This window comes from Ctenopharyngodon idella, chromosome 3, assembly GCF_019924925.1.
Source record: "Ctenopharyngodon idella isolate HZGC_01 chromosome 3, HZGC01, whole genome shotgun sequence".
Taxonomy (NCBI): Eukaryota; Metazoa; Chordata; class Actinopteri; order Cypriniformes; family Xenocyprididae; genus Ctenopharyngodon; species Ctenopharyngodon idella.
In genome coordinates, this window is record NC_067222.1 from 34,599,771 (window position 1) to 34,617,649 (window position 17,879).

General features: G+C 36.6%; 1 long non-coding RNA gene across 1 annotated transcript in view; it reads right to left on the reverse strand.

The window, feature by feature from the left end:
- Positions 1-9,844: 9,844 nt before the first annotated feature.
- Positions 9,845-17,879, reverse strand: part of LOC127509501 (uncharacterized) — a 60,207-nt gene continuing 52,172 nt past the window's right edge. Inside the window, exon 3 of the long non-coding RNA XR_007929259.1 lies at positions 9,845-10,664. This is a non-coding gene — a long non-coding RNA (uncharacterized LOC127509501). The remainder of the gene's footprint in view (positions 10,665-17,879) is intronic.

Below are 17,879 nucleotides of genomic sequence, written 5' to 3' on the forward strand. Positions count from 1 at the left end.
TCTCCGACAGTGACGTATGTCTTATCAATCGTTCTGTTCTCTCTCATTCGGTTAAAATTGCTGGAGAAATGAGTCAGGATGATAAATATTTATTTGTTTATTTGTTTGATGAACAGGAGATGAACACACCTGCTCTGAGTTACAATGAGCTCAATCCATATCCACCCACAGAGGCTGTCACACACACTTAGGCAGAGTAATAGCACACCTGTGTTTTGATGTTTACATGCAGACAGAAAATCAGACTGAGGTGATTATATGCATGTCTGTGTTTTTTAAAGATGAAGCCACTTATGTAAACCATACTTGACATGTTCTTTGCCTGGCTTAACTAAGCACTAGCCCTGTGCGTGATTCACAGACAACATCAATACTGATAGAAAGGGAGAGATGTGTATCTATACATGCTTTTAATATGCCTTTCAATCTTCGATCTTAAGATATATTCTGAGACACAGAGAGAAAGAGAGAGAGAGAAATAAAAGAGTAAGTGAGTCAGACAGTGTCACTGGGGGGCCACTTTGTCATATATTATTTGAGGCTTTATAAATATCCTCCTGGAAAAAACAATGAAGAGTAATAACATCGCCATTCAATTTGACCTCCCACACCTGTCACTCACGCAGGGTCTCAGACTCACTAATTATCTATTCCACATTTGAGCTCCGATTTAAAGCAGATGAAAATGAATTTATGTGCCTTGCTTCCGGAGAGTGTTAGGTGAATTCATTAAAGTTCATTATACTGATAGAAATTAGCAGAATTAGCACATGATTAAATTAACAAAGTGTATGTGTGTGTGAAAGGGAGAGCGAGAGAGATAGACAGACAAATGAAATTCAGTGTTATGGCTGTACTATGGCTCTAATATTGTTGGTTACTGTTTGATAAATAGCTTTCCTCATTACATTCTGACAAACCCTTGACTGATTTTAATATCAGTCAGATCAGCACCGCTAGACTTTAATCTAGAGTCTCCAAATCATGGGATATAGAAGCTCAAATGTATCATTATGTCTGAACCTGGCAGGATATTCATATTCACTAAAGCAGGTGATGTTTTGAGCGAGGTGAATGATGTCCTTCATGATGACAACACTCAGGAGCAATAAACCGACTGACAGATTTCAAACTTTACACTTTAATAAATTCTGAGAGAGTTTGTCTAAAGATGCATGATGAAAATTTCAGAGGATAGAGAGAGATTATAGAAACGATGACTCTGGTAAATATTAAATATACATGGGTCAATGACGTGACAGGTCATTTTTTTTGTCCAAAGGCCTTAATAATAATAAAAAACAAAGATATGACATCCAAAGTATGTAAGGTAGTACAACTTGATCTCTTTTATTGAATCCAAAAGTTTTTAATTATATTTTGCTACATATAAAGGTATTTTAAAGATTTTGAAGTGTCAAAAGGTCATTCAGTTTAACCATCCAAAGGCCAATACAGCCATTTCATTTGTGATTAAAATATCTTAAAATGTAATAAATGTATATGTTTTTTATTCTGGCATCATATATCAACATAGTGCAAAATGGTATTAAAATTATGTGTAGAAGTCGTTGCTTTGTTATGAGAAAGAATGTCCTAAAAAATGAATTTCATAGATGTCATTTGGAGTAACCAATATAAAGGGACCATTTTGGATCAAGTCATGCGGTCAGTATCATGTGACAGGATGTGACATCATTCAGACACCTGCAAAGGACCACATGGTCGTGAAGTAAAGTAACTAACTCTCTTTTAACTATTTTAAAAATTCATGTTTTCACTTGCTCATACGCATGTCCCGAAACAACAGGTCATTCGGTACAACCGCTATAAAACATGGAAAATGTTGTAATATTTTAAAAATTTGTACTAAATATAAAATGTTTGATTGTCCTTTTGCTAGCTAGCTAGATATCAGCCTGTTAGCATTGTTTGAAAATATGGTCATTCGGTGTAACCAAAAGTGTAATTCGGTAAAACCGAAATTTTGGTTAAACCAAATGACAAATGGAAAAAACGCAAATGCAAACATCTACAGCTAGAGAACATAATTTAAAGATGATTTTAAATTATTTGGTTTGTTTCCATATATATATATATATATATATATAAACTCTAATAAGTTAGTAGAATTTTATAATTAATTTAAATAATGAGTAAGCTAACTCATTCAATTTGATTGCTCTTAACACAGTCTTGGGGGCAGGGCTCAGTTCCCTTCATGCACCATGGATGAGATAAATGGAAATATATCTAACATTTATAGAAGACAAATGAATAAACAAATAAATTAAAATCCATAGATAGTCCTTATTAAGTAAACAGATCCTGTGGGACCAAAGTAAATATCACCTCATGCCAACCGACCAGGCCTTATCACCGATCCACAACAATAAAACGTTTTCTGGCAGCAAAGGTTAATATATTGTATAATTTCCTGTTGGCAGATGTCTGTGTGGAAAGCTAAAAACTAATGACACTGGATCTAATTTTAATTGCATGCCAAACATGTTACAGTATCTACTTCCAATAGCACTTGAGAGCAGTATTTTTGTAATTTAACATGATTACATGTAGCGCATTAAAGTCAATGTGAACTGCTATTTGCAACACAATTTACTTTTGCAAAATTTGATGTATGTCTGATTGAAATGTCTGAAATTGATGAATTATTTAAAGTGGATATTATGAACAAGAACGGAGCCAGACTAGATGTGAGTTTGCAAAATCATTGTTTAAATAACTTAATAACCCTAACCCTTTTTACAAAGATAGATTTTTTTACTTTATTTTATTTTATTTGCAATAACATGTAAAGGTGAATCACACAAGGTCAATTTTGATTTCACGTTTGCTTTAAGGTACCCATTTCAGTTTTACATTTTAGACACGAGGCATTCAAAACAACATCTACAGCTAGGGAACATTTTTAATTTAAAGATGATTTTGAATTACATTTCCCTTGTGCAAATGAAAATGGATATTATTTTGGCGTGCTTCAGTACATCCTCCCATGTGGAAAGCAGGTTTAAATATGGGAAAGGCAGAAGAATGTTCTACAGCAGACAGAAAAAGAGTGCTGGATCGTCCACACTCACACACATGCTGGCATACTGTCTGTGTTGTATGCCTCCATCAGATCAGTGTCTCCACAAGGTGTTATTTCAGCTGTTAATCACATACTTCTCACACACAGACACCCTTCAGAGAGATAAGTAGTTGTTGCAGCCCTCCACAGAAATAGCATGGCATGTGTTCCAAGCTAGCAGACAAAAGACATAAACTTTGTCTAATTTTGTCCTGATTACACACTTAATTTGTTAGAGGAAATACATTTGATTGTGGTCGTGACTGATTAAGATACGTGTAAATACACCACTCAGGGGTTTTGGAGGTGAGAGAGTGTCTGTGTGGGTTTCACCGGTGTGGTTCTCACCCACAGTAATAAGTGTCAGCATGGCACTCTCCTGTTCTCCTCCTCTCTTCCTTCATTACCACCCTATCAACCGTCCTTCACTCCCCAGGGAAGCACAGAGACAGAGCGCACGCACACCACTTAACAGCCATCTCCACATCCCACCAAACACCCCACATGTCACATGCACTTCACTTAATACACAATCTACTTCATAATACAGCAGCAAATTACTACAAAGCCGTTTCTATTTCCTTTCTATCTGTTTTTATAACTGGAAAAATTGGTATTCTCCCTGCATCCTTCTCTTATTTCTGTCTTCCCACAACATATTTTTTTATTTTCCAATTATATTTCAACTAGTTGTTACAGTTTATTCAGTTTTGTGAAGCGCATTCATGGCAAGTTTTGAAGGGCGCTGGGGGCTGAAGACACAGCGGTGTAACTTTCTGGAAAAGCAGACTAGCATGTATGACAATGAGAACTGTGGCATTATCAACTTTTGTCTTTCTGTCATGTGGGAAAACAAGATGCAGTAAGATGCAGGTTAGAAGGCCATACTTACACTACCATTCAAAAGTCTCTTATGCTCACGAAGGCTGCATTTATTTGGTCAAAAAAGCAGTAAAAACAGTAATATTGTGAAATATTGTTTGTTACAATGAAAAATAACTGTTTTCATAAAATACTTTAAATGTAATTCATTCTTGTGACAGCAAAGCTGAATTTCTAAAATTATTCTGTGTTGATTTGCTGCTCAAGAAACATTTTCAATATTCCTCATGTTTCTTAATGTTTCTCATTTCTCAAAAAAAAAAAAAAAAAAAAAAAAACAATGTTGAAAACAGTTCAGTGCAGCTTAAAGGATTAGTTCACTTTAAAATGAAAATTAGCCCAAGCTTTACTCACCCTCAAGCCATCCTAGGTGTATATGACTTTCTTCTTTCTGATGAACACAATCACAGAAATATTAATAAATATCCTGACGCATCCGAGCTTTATAATGCCAGTGAACGGGACCAACGAGTATGAGCTGAAGAAAGTGCTTCCATCCACATTCATCCATCATAAACGGCTCCAGGGGGTTAATAAAGGGTTTTCTGAAGCGAAGCGATGCGTTTGTGTAATAAAAAAAAAGTTATGAAGTAAAATATGTAGCTTCCGCCAGACTGCCTTCCGTATTCAACTTAGGAAGAAAGCGCAACACCTCTCGCAGTTCAAAAAGCTTACGCTACGTCCTACGCTTTCCATATTCAACTTACGGAAAAAGCTTAATTGACGCGACACTAGTTTTGAAATATTATAAATGTCTTTACTGTCACTTTTGATCAATTTAATGCATTCATGCTGAACAAAATTGATAATTTCTTAAAAAAAAAAAAAAAAAAAAAAACTTTGGATCACATGAATCGATAAAGTCCCTGTGAATATGAACAAGCCTTCAGAACTTTAAACACTCATTTACTCACCGTCATGTGGCACATTCATGGAAGATGTAGCAATTTTCAATTCATGAACAAATCATTCTCTTTAAGTCAGATTCTTTCAATTAAACTATGGTTCACAAAACTGGTCTAAGCGAATCACTCAGAAATGCGTTAGCAGCAAGATTATCAGTAAATAACAAATTATGTTTTTTCCCCTCACAGAAAACTATCACAAGACTTTAGATGCCTCAGAATATAGCACATATATAATATGGACCACTTTTATGATGCATTTGTGTCATATTTATATTTTGAAATCTCTGGTTCACATTTATTGTAATTGCATAGACAGCCATTACATTCTTCAAAATATCTTATCCACAGAAGAAAGTCATACCGGTTAAAGTCATACTACAACAACATGAGGTTAAAGGGTTAGTTCACCCAAAAATGAAATTTATGTCATTAATTACTCACCCTCATGTCGTTCTACACCTGTAAGACCTTCGTTCATCTTCAGAACATAAATTAAAGGAACACTCCACTTTTTTTGAAAATAGGCTCATTTTCCAACTCCCCTAGAGTTAAACAGTTGAGTTTTACCGTTTCCGAATCCATTTAGCCGATCTCCGGGTCTGGCGGTACCACTTTTAGCATAGCTTAGCATAGTTCATTGAATCTGATTAGACCGTTAGCATCTCGCTCAAAAATGACCAAAGAGTTTCGATATTTTTCCTATTTAAACTTGACTCTTCTGTAGTTACATTGTGTACTAAGACCAGCGGAAAATGAAAAGTTGCGATTTTCTAAGCTGATATGGCTAAAAGTGGTACCACCAGACCTGGAGATCGGCTGAATGGATTCGAAAACGGTAAAACTCAACTGTTTAACTCTACGGGAGTTGGAAAATGAGCCTATTTTCAAAAAAAGTGGAGTGTTCCTTTAAGATATTTTGATGAAATCTGAGAGGTTTCTTTATCCTCCATTGAAAGCAATGAAATTACCACATTCAATGTCCAAAATAGTAGTAAAGACATCATTAAAACAGTCGATGTGACTGCAGTGCTTTAACATTAATGTTATGAAGCGACGAGAATACTTTTTGTGCGCATAAACAAAAAAACCAAAACGACTTTATTCAACAATTTTTCCTCTTCCCTGTCATTCTGTTAAGCAGTTGGCACAGTGCTGCATTTGTGTGTTTACGTCAGAACGCCACCTCATTATTGGCCGGCTCCTGCGTCAGCATCACATGCTTCCTAGTGCTGCTCACGTGAAGAGGCTTCGGATGTAGAACCTGGAAGCTGCAACGAAAATAGCGTAGTAGAGGAGAGAAGGGGAGAGACAATTTATTTTTTTTTTGGGCACAAAAAGTATTCTCATTGCTTCATAACATTAAGGTTGAACCACTGTAGTCACGTTGTTTTTACTACTTTTCTGGACATTGAATTTGGTAATTATGTTGCTTTCTAAACTGTCATATACAATATGCTAGTGCAAGTATATAACAATTAGTTCAAACTTTGACCTGTGGAGGGCAGTAATACACTTAGCAGCGTCTACACTGCCGGAATTCTAATAGAGAAGAAGAAGAAGAGAGCTAGTTCAAGACGAGCGTCTATGGTTAAAACGTATATATATATTTTTATTTTTTTTAGAAAATGACCAATTGTTTCTCTAGATAAGACCCTTATTCCTCGTCTGGTATCGTTTAAAGCCCTTTGAAGCTGCACTGAAACTGTAATTTTGACCTTCAACCGTTTAGGGCCAATTGAAGTCCACTATAAGAAGAGAATAATCCGGGAATGTTTTCATCAAAAACCTTAATTTCTTTTCAACTGAAGAAAGAAGGACACGGACATCTTGCATGACATGGGGGTGAGTAAATTATCAGGAAATTTTTATTTGAAAATGAATTAATCCTTTAATGACTGCAGTTCATAGTCAATAGTCATCAGGCTGGTGTTATTTAATCAGAGAATGACACTGTTTCTTACTGTATGTGGTTTTTCTAATACATGACATTCATGGGTTAAACAGAATGACAGGATTCCTAAATCAATGTGTCACTAAATTTCAAACTGGTGTCCTGAATGCTCAGATTGTAATTTTCTATGCAATAAGGCCTCATAAAGAAATCCTCCTGTGTGTGCAGCTCAATTCCAGTTCATGCATAAGCAGTAAGTGACAGGAAATACACACACCTCTGCGTTGTACATTTGACACTCCAAGATGTGTTCTTGTAATACATTAATCTAAATCCCAGAAGGTTACATATAGTACATTTGGTTCTCTCTCACACCACGTGATCTACAGTAATATCAATATTTACTTGATCTATAATCATCTAAAACATTATTACTGGAATAAATGCATGAAGCGACCTGTGCTCAAGCACAATCACTCCCTCGGCGTGGCTAATTTGTTTGCCTGTCTTTGTAAACATGGTGAGCAATATTTGAGCAGCGTATGAATGTGTGCCGCTGTAGGTTATCGTGCAGCAGGTCTGTTTAAACACTTTAAGATTAGAGTCATTGGACACATATACGCTTATACTTGCAGATCCACATGCACACACAAATACACACCAACATAGTTTATCAGCCAACCAATTTTAGGAAAAAAAGAAGGGACAGGATGTAATTTCAGTTTAGTCCATAAATCGACATTGTCATGATTGGTTGACTGTCTGGAGCTCTGCTGCATGTTTAACTATAATGAAAGTCAGCTATAATTCAGCACGGAATAGCTGAATAGATGAAGTAATGCAGCTTAGTCTTTGATTATGATAATATATGTACATATTTCTGCAGCTGATTAAGAGAAGCAAATGTGCAACGCCCGACACGGTCAAAAGCATTTAACATGGCAAATTTCCATGGAAAAGGGGGTTGTCTGTTTTGAGGGAAGGTTGCTTTTGGTCTTCTGCACAGGGGTGACAGGTTATGAATAAGATTCAGGGTTTGGTAACCTGAAGGTTGCTGGTTTGATTCCCAAAAGAATTACCATTGTATTGTTGCATACTTAGAGCCAGTTCATGATGCACAGAATGGAAACATTAGTGAGTGGTCATGTGGAGATAAATAAAGGACTTATTCCATCAGGTTATAATAATACAGTGGTATTTAAAATTTTTGATGCCAAGGACCCCCTTCCTAAAATATAAAGGTAGCTATATATTTACTAATTTTATACTGAGTTTTTGAAAGAAAAAAAAAGTCTCAAGGCTGCATTTATATGATAAAACAGTAATATTATTACAATTTAAAATAACTGTTCTCTATTTTAATGTATTTAAAAAAATGTATTTCCATGATTTAGAAGAGATTGTTGAATAAAGTTGTTATTTTTGTTTTGTTTTTGTGCACAATAAGTATTCTCGTTGCTTCATAAAATTAAGGTTGAACCGCTGTAGTCACATGGACTGTTTTAATGATGTCTTTAGTACCTTTCTGGATCTTGAAAGTGGTGGTTATATTGCTGTCTATGGATGAGTCAAGATACCTCTCAGATTTTATCAAAAATATCTTAATTTGTGTTCTGAAGATGAATGAAGGTCTTACAGGTGTGGAACGACATGAGGGTGGAGTAATAAATGACAGAATTTTTATTTAAGGGTGAACTAACCCTTTAATCTTTGTTAATTTTAATTTCAACATTTACTAATGCATTATTAAAAACAAGAGTTGTATTTGTTAACATTAGTTAATGCACTGTGAACTAACATGAACAAACAATGAACAACTGTATTTTTATTAACTAACGTTAACAAACATTAACAAAAACAGTAACAAATGTATTGCTCATTGTTAGCTCATGTTAGTTAATACATTAACTAACGTTAACAAATGAACCTTATAGTAAAGTGTTGCCTAACTTTTTTGTAATAATATAAATGTCTTTTATGTCGGTTTTGGTCAATTGAATGTGTTCTTGCTTAACATTTTTTTTCACAACAGTGGTTTAAGCAACTATTTTACACCTTTTAATTTTCTTTACACCTTCTTTAGGTCCCCTCGGGATACATAAATTAGATGAGGCTATCACCCCAAAAAAAAAAAAAGTAAAAAAAAAAAAAATTGATAAGCCACTTTCAGGTGGGCCAGCATCTCTGTAGGAAACTATTTTAGGAAGTTTTTAGGACCTCCTGAAAGGAGAGGTGTTGTGGATATCTGTCCAATTCACACTTCACGAAGGTGAGAAGAGAAGAGGAAAAAACGTATGAGACAGACAAGCTATCACATGCACACCACCCCCCGATGACCCTCATCGGAGAGTAAGGGAAAACAGTACGGTTGTCACAGGAACCCTGATGAGGCGTACCGATCCTATAACAGGCACACAGTGCACCTTATCTCCAAAGCAACTACGAGCAGACACACGTGTAAAGTGGGTGACAAGGCGCTGGTGTGTGGATCTGCAGCCCTCCAGCAAGGCCATCTGTCCACACACATCACACCAGCCCTAATGAGGCAGCTAAAGGTCAGCTCAACACCGCTCCAGTCAGGAATGCCCTCGGCCAGCCCAAGGGACAGCCAGATGTCCTGATTACAAAGGGCCGCAGGATTAGGAAGGTGCAATACCTGGATCAGCACCCTGTTGGAGAAAAAAGTTAGAAAGAATATATTGGATATTTAAACTTTCATGTTCTGGTTGACCCTTTTAATATCTTATAAAACCTGCTTAAATTAACCCCATATTCTGGCTTGACTTTTCCTGACCTTATGAGAAGTAATTATAAGCAAAAATTTACATTAAACATCCTGCATGAAAAAAAGCAATCACAAAAACCCATGCGTGAAACACGAATAAACTGTTTGCTACAATAAACTGTTAACTACAACCCGAATTCTGGAAATGTTGGGTCGTTTTTTAAATTTGAATAAAATGAAAACTAAAAGACTTTCAAATCACATGAGCCAATATTTTATTCACAATAGAACATAGATAATATAACAAATGTTTAAACAAAGAAATGTTACACTTTTATCCACTAAATGAGCTCATTTCAAATTTGATGCCTGCTACAGGTCTCAAAAAAGTTGGCACGGGGGCAACAAATGGCTGAAAAAGCAAGAAACTTTAAAAAGATTCAGCTGGGAGAACATCTAGCAACTAATTAAGTTAATTGATATCAGGTCTGTAACATGATTAGCTATAAAAGGGATGTCTTAGAGAAGCAGAGTCTCTCAGAAGTAAAGATGGGCAGAGCTGTGAAAGAGTGCGTAAAAAGATTGTGGAAAACAATGTTCCTCAACGTCAAATTGCAAAGGCTTTGTAAATCTCATCATCTACAGTGCATAACATCATTAAAAGATTCAGAGAAACTGGACAAATCTCTGTGCTTTATTGGATGCCCGTGGTCTTCGGGCCCTCAGACGACACTGCATCACTCATCGGCATGATTGTGTCAATGACATTACTAAATGGGCCCAGGAATACTTCCAGAAACCGCTGTCGGTAAACACAACTTCTTGTTGAAAATCAGGGATGCCGTGTCCTCCGGCCTATAGAGGAGGGAGACCTTCCAGCGTGTTATCAGCGTTCAGTTCAAAAGCCAGCATCTCTGATGGTATGGGGTTGCATAAGTGCATATGGTATGGGCAGCTTGCGTGTTTTGGATGGCACTATGAATGCTGAAAGGTATATAAAGGTTTTAGAGCAACATATGCTCCCCTCCAGATGATGTCTATTTCAGGGAAGGCCTTGTGTATTTCAGCAGAACAATGCAAAACCACATACTGCAGCTGTTACAACAGCATGGCTTCATCGTAGAAGAGTCTGGGTGCTGAATTGGCCTGCCCGCAGTCCAGATCTTTCACCTATAGAGAAAAATACGTCAAAGACAACCATGAACTCTTCAACAGCTGCTTGGAAGACCTTGCTTATAAGGCAAAATGTACAGTACCCAGTACCTGCGTAAAATAACCTAGCGAAATGACCCAACAGGCTGAACCCTGTTAACCTCATTATTTGACTGGACAGCCAAAAGTTTTAAAAAGAAATGTTTACAGAATTAAAAGGGCAAATTAGCCATATTTATATCTAAACTAATAACTGGACTCAATTTGCTGAACTTGAGGTCATGTGAACAATGTATATCTTAAAATATTGTTGTATAATTAATATTTTTTCACATAATATTTTTAAAATACTAATTCTATACAGTACAGTATGCAGTAAACTAATACTTTGTGAAATCTGTGCATTCCATTAGGCTAATTTTGGGTAACGACTAGCAGAGAAATGACAGAGTTTAATGATATTTCTTATATATATGAGACACTGGAGAGCAGAGTGACCACAGATGTGCACAGAGCACTGAACCAGCAAACTACATCTACATCAGTCCACCTCCACACGGACTTAGCCACACTGCACTGCACAATAATCTTCCTCTGTCTGTCTCTATCATGCTTCCTTGAAAGCTGCTCTGAAATCCAGGTCATTATCACAGTTGCACAAAAGTCATGCATGCATACTTCTAGCAGGATCAGTACAGGACCCAGATGAACCCTTCTGTTCAAAAGAATCCCGAGCGCTAGACATTGTGATGACGACTATAGGGATGTGAAAAAAATCTATTTTCCTCCAGCGCCCGAGCCCTGGGACCACGACAAATTGAAATCTGTCGGTCATGAATCTTCAATTAAAGGGGAGAAAATCTGGAAATATATTACTCTGCAACTTTGCAGCAGCTGTCACGAAAGGAGATCAGCAACGCTAATGACTTCGAGCTTTCTGAAATAGAAATATTCATAAAATGATTGGATGTCAAATGAACTGGTTTCATTGCTTTCATCCCTTTCATATCTGTAAATTCATGGCCACAATGCATTATTATAATATGCTTTACATGTAATTAAATGAACTAGAAAAAAATAATCCTTTGGCTGAACTGAATTTAATTTAATACAGTGGTTCCACATGTTGGAAATAGGTTTCTTAAACATTAAATTAAACTGTGAACTTCAGTGAATTGATGCAATATGATTACACGTCAAAGTAAGCAAGAATATCTTATGCAGCTATACAACTACTAGGGAACCACAGTACACATTAGTATGCTAAATACATCCATTTATATCCTATGGTGTTGGTGACAGGAAACATAGGAGAGACAAAATTAGTCTCTCTCCTAGCATTTGCACAGTAATTGTTTGTAATTCCAATAAAGAAACATACTCTTCAGCTATTCATCAATCTCCTAAGTACAAGCTCCACTCTTCAACAATGATAACCCCTGAAAATTCCAATATAACAGAAACTATTCTCAATTTGAACATAGTACCACTATAAACACTAACTGGTCTCTCCCTTTTATCATTTTGGCAGGGTGGGAATTGGAAATCAACTGCTTGAACCAAGGACACATGGCATGACTTCTGTAGTTAGCACAACCCTGCTGGTAGATGCTGTAATTACACCATCTGGTTCCAGTGTTGTTATTGTTGCAGTTTTGCCTCTTTGTCGCCATCTCTGTTTGAAACCTGCAATTGCAGTTATTTGCAGAATTATCATCTTTACGTGGGTTGTGTATCTGCACAACTCCTCAGTGCGGAATGAATCTAATGTTTGCTGTCAGTCACCGCACCGGTGTGGATACTGTACTTCAGAATCGCAGACTGTAGTCTTGGAAGTATGACCAAAATAAGAATTTTCACCGGAAAATGTCATCTGAACAAGGAGGTAACATGTCTGCCACATTTGTTCTGACCAACTGAGAAAAAAAAAGCAATAAATCGCACTGCCAATGGTAATTAAATCTAATGATCGCTTAGCTCAGATCACGTCAAACTGTGCAAATTATTATTACTGTTATAGTTTGTTCTCAAATTGTTAAAGTTAACATGTTAAAAGCATGAACAAAATTTAAATACAGCTAACTGTAGAACAAGATTCAATTAGTTAAAATATAAGACTGAAACAAAATGGATTTGTTTATGATAAATATATAAACCTGTTTGTTGAAAAATATAACATTAGTTTATTAGTTTATGTTAAAAATGGGTGGAAATTTTATATGCTATCAAATACATAAATCTTAAATTTAGGCCCATTTTTTTTTCAGTTATGGTTATTTAAAGGTGCAAAGCACAGTAAAGTTTCACAATAACTATTGCACACTGTTCCCTTGCAATACTTCAGTGAGAAAGTAATGACAGGGAAGAGAAAGTAAATGGAAGAGATGAAACCTTGCAGCCTTAGGTATGTGTACGGCACAGGTGAGATCCAGTGAGAGTGATTATTGACCTCTGTCCCCCAGGACTGGTGGTGTGTAAGAATGAACTGAGACCCTTATCATGGCTATATTAGCCTGCTTTTAGACAGAGAGATAGCGGGGGAGGAAAAGATGGACACTACTGATGAAGAGAGAAAAGAGAAACAGCTCTTGCAGGTGGAAGAGGCAAAAACCTATTACAGCCCCGGTCATCTGACACATGTTCCATAATCAAGTGAAAAATATAGTGTGTGGCTGTACAGTCAAATTACCTTCTGCTTCTGGCTGTGAAATATAACAGCATGTGTGAGATCGACAGATAAGAAAGAGGTGGTGAGAGTATTAGCAAACAAACTTAGCACACTCCAGACATCATACATGCACACAGACCAACACATACACAACGTGAGACGTACTGAGAATGTTTAATCTTGTTCTTGACCTCAGATCTCCCTCACATGTGTGAACAGCTCAGTCCCACAGCGCCGCAGTAAATGTTAGCATTAGCATTTTGGCATTTCAAGTGTGTTTGCAACACTCAGTGTGTGTGTGTGTGTGTGTGTGTGTGTGCGCGTGTGTGCGTGCTTATGTCAACGCATGAAAAATGTTGTAGATCTCATCTCTTTATGCACACTCATTGACCTCCATGACCCTAGAGCTCACTAAAGCACAAAGGGGGGGTCATTTTGGGTTTCTGATGTAAATATACTATAAGTGTGGATTGAGTCGAGGAGACTTCTCCCAATTGTGACATATATATCTTATAATTGTGACTTTATATCTCATAATATTTACAATTTAACTTTGATATCTTATAACTGCCTTCATATCTCACAAATGTGACTTCATATTCACAATAGTGATTTTATCTCAAAATATCTCACGAGTTAAATATCTTATAATTGTGAATTTATATCTCAAAATAGTGACCTTATATCTAACAATCTGACTCTAATATCTTTTATTGTGACTTATTTCAGAATAAAGACTTTATATCTCCCAATTATTACTTTACATCTCACAGTAGTGACTTTATAATTCACAATAGTGAATATCACACACAATTGTGACTTTAAATCTAACAAATGTGACTTTATAACTCAAAATATCTTACAATTTGTGTTAAATTTCTTATAATTGTGATTTTTTTTTTTATTGTTTCTAAATCTGCCTACGATCTGTAAATGGGCATAAATTCTTGCTAAAAGTGATCTGACAGGATGAATGGAAAACAAAATTATATCTTGGCTTTTTTTTTTTTTTTTTTTTAGCCCTAACATAAAGGTCTTCTCATAACATCACCCACACACAATAAAGCATGCTGGGAATAACCTTTAACCGTGGTTGCTGCTATTGCTGTGTGTAAGTGTGTGTGCATATGCATGTGTGTGTGTGTGTTATTGCTTAAAGCAGTGTAACAATGAATTCTATTAGAAATTTCTAACAATGTCAGTCCATCGTGGTGGGCTTTTCTCATTCTAACAATTTCACACAATGGAGGCTAAAGGTTTTATCACAGCACAAGTCAGGGATATAATTAAACTGTCCTGTGTACGCCACTTATCTTGGGCTAGCACATCAGCTGAAGAGGCACTTCAAGCAAGACACAAGTACATAATGGCTAGTTTTATCATTTCACGGTAAATGTGGTATGGTTTCATGCCTCGTACGCTACTACACAATAAATTCATGTTGACGGTCATATCTGAGTGCAAATTGTTACTCAAGTGTGGCCATCAACTGTGTGATTGATTAATTCCTAATACTACTAAGCAGCGTGTGTGTGTGCATTTGTGTGAATGACTAACGCGAATACCCATTAAGTGATTTGACGAATGCAATTTTCTTCCTCTCTGTATTGACATATTTCCTGTTGAAACAAGATGTTAGAGCAGGGCATATCATACTTAAGTAGCCATTAGACTTTAGTTCGGATTAACTTTTAGTCACTGTATGTACAATATGTGCAAATAGGGGAAGGGGCATTATTTTCTAGATAGCGTTTGATTCGACATAAATTTGTTTATTCAACAGTTAGTTTCGGTCCTCTAATTTGTTCGGCTGAGTGACATTCTCAGAAATCTGATGTTTAGTACAACAGCTGAATATCAAATTGATAAATTATAAAAGGCAGCCAGGTGTATTAAACAAAGTCTTTATATGTCTAGAGAAAACAAAATACTAAGACTCTTATTTCACAGTTGAGTGAGGGGTCAAAATGTGGGTCATGTATCATTCGTGTATGTGGTGAAGTGTTCTGTGGACTGGGCTTGTGTATACCTCCTCCATTGTTTCGACTCAACTGCCTTTGTTTGACTGTTCAGAGATTTCCTCAGAAGCACCAAATATGTCCTTGTGTGTGTGTTTATCGTTGTGTGTGAGTGCTCCAAAATACGTTTCATCTGCCAGCTGTCGAGTCTGTGACAGCCAAACTGGAAGCTCTTTGAAGTGTGAAACGCCGGAGCTGAGCTGCATTCAATTATGTGTAAAATGCCCTGCACACACACATACAATCAAAAACACTCAATTTCATTGTGAACTGGGTTCATTGAAGGATAGGTTTCAAAATCAGGCATCTATACATCACATACTCACAATTACTGATTAGGCTTATAGACTATTTTGAGTAAACAGAGCGTTGAACATTAAACTGCACATAATGGGCTTTCACACAGAATAGTTCTAGGAACTCAGTTATAGGAACTAGCCACTAGGATAGTTCCCCGAGAACTAATTTCTCCCCCGGGCCATGTTCCTGACTGCATTCGCACAGGCAATAGGAACTCTAAAGCAGCAGACAGTGGCGTCTTTAAGTGTGGCATTTACAAACGCTAAAAAACAGTGGACAGAGGATGCCATGATTGGAGCTGTGTTTGTTGTGTGTCATGATAATGGAGATGGAATATAAATGCATAATTTACATGACTGAAAGAGCAAAAAGTGGGGCTAAGAGAAAATAACAACCCTGCAGACAACAGGTAAATGCCGTTATCGCCGTTTTCCTTGTTCGTGAAGTAAATACGTTTACACTGCTTTTTAAAAATGCCGGGTGGCGGTGTTTGACATGCGTTTGACCAATCAACGAACACTTACATTACTGATAGTTCCTACAGTGCTGATTTAGACCCTACTCTGAAGTAGGAGCTAATTTAGTTCCCCCAAAAGGAGTTCCTAGAACTAAAATCTGAGACAAATACTGAACACGCTTCTATTTTGTATGCTTTTCTAAATTCTTCTCTCAAAAAATATTAGGGTTTCCAAAAAAACTTCATTCTGACCCAAAAACTTTTGTGTTCAGGATCTGTTTTAACAGTAGTGTATATTATCAGCATCAGACACACACATACAGTAGTGCAATACACATACACAGATATAAACACAAACACACAAAAATGTGTTTATGTGTCCTGAGTTGCATGTCCATAATGAACAAGCAAAAACCTCATTCACCCTGACCCTCATCAGCTAATCGTCATAGAAATGCAACACAATAACACAGACCAATCAGACGGTGAGGAGGTAAAGGGGCACAGAGGTGAGAAAAACAATCAGCATTAAGAATCATCGTGTTCTCCAACATACCGATGCAGATGTGATTACAGGGTCTAAGGGCCAAACGACTGCATCATCCTCGAATGGTTGAGGTACAAAACAGTGATTCTACTGCAGAAACCAAACACATTGTTTGGAGGGCAACTTTGAGCAGGATGTGGAATGACATTTGTTTTAAATAAAATACAGTAAATTAAACTTGATTAATCTGATTAATTCATCAAAGAAATAGTCAGAAGATTGTGCCATAAACAGCTGTATTAATGCTTTGGAAGCATTACAAATCTAGTCCATATGCAGTAGCTACATGAACTGCAGTACGAAGAATGTGTTAAACAGGCTATATTATGCCCTTTTACAAAGTCTTGATTTTGTTTTTGGGATACATACTAGAATAGGTTTTCATGCTTGAATGTTAAAAAAAAATAGTACCTCTCTTCCCAGTCTGTCAGTAATGCTCTGTTTAGTTCCAGTGTCTATGAAGCAACTCCTTCCAAAAAGCGCAATGTGCTCTGACTGGTCATCTGGACCAGTGTGTTGTGATTGGTCAACCACTTTGAGCCCATTTTTGAAATGTCACGCCCCGTACCATAACTGCAGATTTCAACACATTACTAAAAAAAACTTATCAAGCCCAACGAGTCTTTTGCCCTGAAACAAAGTGTATTGCAATCTTCATATTCTCGTGATGTGCCTTATGAAAAGAAAACTAAACATGTAGCCCACTTCATGAGAAATACCAAGATATTGTTTATCACCATTCAGCCAAACAATACAGAGATTTGACTTTTGGTCTATTTTGTCCAGCCCTAATATACTTAACCAAAACACATGGACAAGTGGTGTTTTTTGTTACTTTTATATTAGTGTCAGACTATAATAATCATTTCAACATAAAGATAATAAACCAGTAACAAACTGCTTTTTACTCACCCCTTGTTTTTTTTAATCTCTAGGTATGTTAGCTTGCTGTCCTTCACATACATTACTGTACAAAGTCACTGATTAATCATTAAATGTCTTATTTTATGTCTGTATTCTGCACCATCTGGCTTTCCATATGATCCCAGGGAATTACAATCCCTCAGGAGGTTATGGTGTGTGTTTATTTATTTATTTATTTATTTTTGTAAGACCCACTGTGGGTCATTCTGATAGCGTAATGTTGCCTCATTTGGCCTAATTCATTTTTAAAAGGTTAGTTCACCCAAAAATGAAAATTATGTCATTTATTACTCACCCTCATGTCGTCCCACACCCGTAA